The following is a 6,018-nucleotide window of genomic DNA, read 5'->3' on the forward strand; positions in this document are numbered from 1 at the left end:
CCTCCAGGTTTCAAGCGGGCGTAGGAGTCCCTTGTTCTCAATAGTTGTCCGATCCCACACAATAAACAAAACCTAAAGGGTTTTTGCTTCCTGGTTCTGATATATGTCAAAGGTATGCGAAACTCCTCCCTTCCTAAACCTCCCTTTTTAATTTTTAATTTATCTTATTCATACTTTTATAAATTGTCTACAAATGATATGAAGAGATTATTCTTTACAAATTGCACACATGTATTTGTATGTACTGTTCTCTTATCATTCTGGTGTGTATATTTTACCTTGTTGGGCCTCAAATTGTGTTAAACAAAATATGTTTAGAATTGAAATGTCTCTGGTTGTAGAAACAACTCCTAGAAATCTGAAACCTTTCTAGGGAGGAACTGTTTTGTGAGGGAGCACAAGCCCAACATGCTGGAAACCACTGGTTTAATCTTGAACATCACATTTTATGAGTTTAATATATTTTAAAATACATAATCTCAAAGTCTAACTGCAGCTGTCAGTGTGCTGGGGTAAGAAGTATAGCATTCCCCTATGAAAATGTAGTGGAGATGAAGTAAAAATTATCCTAAGAAGGAAGTAGTGCCTCAAATCTAAAACTAAATCTAAACAGGTTAGACATGGTTCATATGAGGTTAAATGGTAAATGGAATTTTATTTGTATCGTTGCCACCTGCCCATAATCGTTCACGCCCATTCATCACGTTAATTTGTTTAGTGTTAGGTGTCTTACCCAAACACACAACGACAACCTCTGATCTTCTGATTGAAAAACAACCCGCTCTTCCCCTGAGCCACAGGGTTAGAAATGGTTAAAAGTAAAAGTCAGCGCTTAATACAAAATTTGCAAGCGCATAATCCACATCTGTGATTACAGTTTTTTCAAAACACACCAAAATGACACACAAAGCACAATTACCGAGACCAACACTCGGAGAGAAAAACCTAAGCTCACTTTCTGCTTTGCATCTCATTTGCAATTCAACCTGATACTTTTTGCAACACACTGCACATGGTTCTCTATATGAGACACAGGACTCTGACATAAAGTCACTTGTCGTTTCAAAACTCTGCCAATCAAAATGCCAACTGGCCAATACATGTGCCACCTGGCCAAGCACCTAATTGCTTTATTGTCAAGTATTCAATCAGGTTGTAAGCACTATACAGTTTTTAAACTCGGTTTTGAAAACAGGGCCCATTTTGTCAAAACACTACACACAATTCACACAACCACACATTCAGGAAGTGGAACACCTCAGATCTTTTGCCAAATTAAACCCTTTATTCAATATTATACAGTAATTTATAAAAACACGATTTTGTCACCCTATGGCAGACACACGGTTCATGCGTTTCTATTCTCTTTGAACCAGTTACACACGTCTGCTGTTATCAAAGACACTTTCAACTTTTCCAATGATATAGTCTGATTTTTCAGAGATGCTGTTAGAGTCAAGGACATGAACATTGACCAAATGTAACACACAAGAGCAGAGGCCTGTTTCAGGAAGCAAAATTTGGGGTTATCAAGGTACTTCAGGGTTTTCTGTTCCACGACGGAGGTTCACTTCTTACCGGCATAAATAAGATAAGATAAGAGGTTTTTATTGTCATTGTAGTGATACAATATACAAGATAAAAATATACAAAAGGAATAAAAAGGTTACTATGTACAGCAAGTGAGTATTTAAAATGATGGGATGATGGAGGCCACAGCTCTGGGGAAGAAGCTGTTCCTCAGTCTGTTGGTTACTTCCTCAATCACCATGGTTACTTATGCTGAACACTCAACCTGCTGAGCAGGTTATATTTGAGATAAGAGATCAACTCCTACAAAAGCACCGCCTGCTGACCAATCAAAGCTCATAAATGAATATTACACAGTTACGAAGAGTTCAAGGTCATAATTCTGACTAAAAGCAACACAGTTTAAACAGACACTTTGAAAAAGACAGCTGGCATTAAATAAACGACTGTGTGAATGTGTAAATTACCGGTACAACAACATTAACATTGTATTTCCCTAGCTTCATCTAGGGCATGATAGATCATGATAGATCTAACTATATTTACATGTGTGTATTCTGTTAAATTATTTATATATCTGTATTAAGTTAATGTGTTGCTTGGATTAATTCTTATGGGGTGTATGGCAATATTTATGTGGTGATAAATCTCTCTCTCACACACACACACACACACACACACACACACACACACACACACACACACACACACACACACACACACACACACACACACACACACACACACACACACACACACACACACACACACACACACACCTATACAAGCATACCTTACCAACAGTGGACTGTCATGCTACTCTTACCAACAGTGGACTTGTGTTTCTGGTCATTTTGATAAAACAAAAATAGAATAGTTAATTTACTTTTAAGGTCTTTTCCCAGAATATTACTGAAAATGTGCTTTTATTCATTTTTTAAAGAAATTGCCAAGAGGGGGCTTGAATCTTTGAGTGATGTCTACCTATCAAAGAGGGGACTTCCATATACTGCAGTGGAACTGCCTGTACCCATTCACTTATCTAATCAGTTTTTTTTTACCACAAAAACTTTCTTAGTTTCTTTCAGAAATGGATAATTACACTTTAATGCTATCAGTATTTAGACTTTTCTCTTTGATACAAATATCACAAAAAATAATCATAGTCAATGAGAATTATGTTTTAACTGCAAATCAGAAGTAAATTGGCTGCATGCACTTCTATTTCAGACTGCATTGTTAGTAATACATTTACTTGATCTATTTTTTAATCATATAAAACATTTTAAAGTTAAATTTTAAAGCTTGATCACATGAGTTCATTAACTGTCATTTTCTCTGTGGGTAATTATTGTTCTATTGTGGAATGGTTGGTCATTTTTATGACTGTGTGGAATGGTGAACCATGCATTTTAAAAGGGTTCCCTTTATCCTGTGAATTAAAATTGTATTTTGTATTTGCTCTTAATCTCTTAATAACTCCATTGGAGTCAGGTGAAAGAAATAACCCAATCCCAGGAAGGTTTTGAATCATTATTGACTGTTGTGGCTGCTCTGGCATCTTCATGGCACGCATTTAAAATTAATACATTAATATAGCAAGGTCAGATTAAACATACTGATTTGATATTTTTTAATATGGATAACTTGCTGGCCTAATTTGCTCCTTAATCATCCATAATTGCATATTGATGTTGCTTTTGTCAGTCTTAACAGTACAAGAGGGGACCTACTAGTAAAATCTAAATGTTGTATAATATCAATGCTCTAGGCCAGGGGTTTTCAAAGTGTGAGAGAGTGAGCCCCCCTCAGAGAAAAATTTTCAGCTGAGCCCCCCCCCCCCAAAAAAAATAATGTTCTAAATACCTGTGTTTTGAAAGCTATCTTAATTATTTTACACATTTTAAACATCTCTGATCATAATTTTAAAACATTTGAAACATATCTTTGAAACGTATTTTTTTAACATATTTTTTAAACATTACAACATCTTCCGACTCTGAATTTTCTGAGTCGAATCAGATCTGCCTTTTCAGTCCAGAGATTCGACTATTCGGCGGGGTTTGTTTACCGGCGTTGCTATGGTGACCTAAATTAAGCAACTGAAAACGATGCCGGTTTGAAACTAAAACTGTGATTCTGAAAAAAGTATAAATGCTATCAAAATTCTGTTTAGATAGTATTGAAGATACAAGTGTGTAGATTTGTTTAATAGTTTGAACGATCGTAAACGGTTGAAAAATGAATGAGTTACGATGTCTAGAAGTAGGTGTATCAGAATGGGCTGACGTCTTCAATGAAAACAGCTGTAAACGAAGCGGTATGAAACTAAAACTGTGATTCTGAAGAAATTTTAAATGATATCGAAATTCTGTTTAGATATTATTGAAGATACAAGTGTGTAGATTTGTTAAATGGTTTGCACGAAGATAAACGGTTGAAAATTGATTTAGTTATGTTACTTCTACAGTTGAAGTACGACTGATGATTTGAATCATCGACTTTCAGTGGTTTTTTCGGGTTTATTTTTTCTCACGTCGCGCCCCCCTGAAGAACTCTGGCGCCCCCAGGGGGCGCGCCCCACAGTTTGAAAACCACTGCTCTAGGCAATACACACTATGTGGATATTATCTTGCAATCCTGGAATCTATCTTGAAAAAAAAATCTATTTGATGTGAATCACAGATGTGATTGTCAGATATGTTTCCGCAACATGTGCAGTTTAAATAAAATAGGAACCAACATTATAATGACTGAGTTTTTTTTTAATTCATTTATTTGTGAGGGACACAGTATAATGATACCTGCAGCCTGAAGGCTGTACATAACAATGAACATTTTTACAAAAGCAAAACACTGATCACACACTTAGCTTTTTACTTTGTCACATAATAACAGAAACATTGTTTAGATTTCTGTACTAGTGTAGGGGTGTGAGCGTCACTCCAGTCATTCTATACAAGCCAAGTGGGGACAATCTTTTCCATTTTATAATTATGTTATGAACTTTCCATTTTGGAGGAAAGTTCGTAACATAATTATAATTTGACACATAAAGCTGTATTTTTATGTCTGCATCTTTTTATGCTGGTTCTGAGAGAGGCTGTAGGTAACCGTTTTAAAGGACACATGATAGCAGGTTGTAAGGCTGTTCAAGAACAGTAAACAGTGATTATCATAGTCAAAGCTAGATTTATATTGGCTGGATGTTAGTAAGAAACTGCCCATTCACAACAATAGCTTAAAGCTTATCATTCTTATTTCAAACCATGTGCAATAGCATTTAAAAATATCTAATTTCCCTTAGGAATTACATGAAGGTTGTCACTTAAAAAGAAAAAATATTTTAGACGTAAGGTGTGCAGCAGATGCCTCCTCATCCTGCATGATCATGAAAATTCCAGTAAACCACAAGCATCTTACTGATATGTAATCATATTTTAGAGTTTGCATCAGGTGGGAAACACACATCCTGCATTAATTTCACACTGATACTGCAGAAATGGCTCTAGTTATTAGTCTCTACAGAGTCATCTACATCCTTCAGGATAGGTCAGCTGTCAATTATCTACTCTTTCCTGTATACATTTTGATCCCAAATGATATTTCAATGCCCATTTCTTACGAGTTAAACTGTACATGCTGAAGAAGCATTTCAGTTGACAATGTTGGGAAGTAAATACCCATAAAGACCTACTGTTACTCATATTAGGGTTTCCTTCAGCATAGGTCGGCTGTCGATTCTCTACTCTTGCCTGTACACATTTTGAACAGGGATACCAATGGCAGCTTATCAAGATCAATGTTGACACAGAGAAACTGTAATGCAAAAAAACATGATCATGCTCTGTGATGGAGCAGCATTGTCAAAATGGAACTGACACTTTTCATACAACAGCCGGCACACTAGCAATGACACAAAAAATGATAATCACCGAAGTGAGAAAGTCCTAGAGACAGAGTGTAGTTGTGGTGCAAAGGACTGATATGGAAATGAACCACACCTCTTCATCCTTGCTCTTGAGACCCAAATGTGCAGTTAATTTGGGTGTGAAGTGTAGCTACAACTTGCAGTAAACTCCCCTCAACAATGATGATGGCAGACATGATGCTTACAACTATTTTTATGGAATGGGCAGTTTCCTAATAATGCTCAGCCAAGGTAAATCTGGCTTTGCACACAGCAATTACAGTTTCCTGCACTTTAACATCCTTACAAACTGCTTTAATCTGTCTTCTTTATCAGGGATTGTGAATATGTGCAAGTCGACGTTTTACTAAGTGTAAAAGTTTTTCTTAGCCTTAACTTCTCAGTCGATGTTTCTTGATGTTAATTACCTAGTTTAGCTATTTTTTTCTGAGTAGCTTGTAGTGTCTCAGTCAGTCTGAATTGGATATAACATCTATGAGAAGTTAGTAACTCTGAAGCCCAATATGGAATGACCTAACAACCAGTGTCAGCTACAGGAGACCACCTCCCACTCTGTA

Source organism: Anoplopoma fimbria, chromosome 11 (assembly GCF_027596085.1).
Source record: "Anoplopoma fimbria isolate UVic2021 breed Golden Eagle Sablefish chromosome 11, Afim_UVic_2022, whole genome shotgun sequence".
In the NCBI taxonomy this organism is placed as follows: Eukaryota; Metazoa; Chordata; class Actinopteri; order Perciformes; family Anoplopomatidae; genus Anoplopoma; species Anoplopoma fimbria.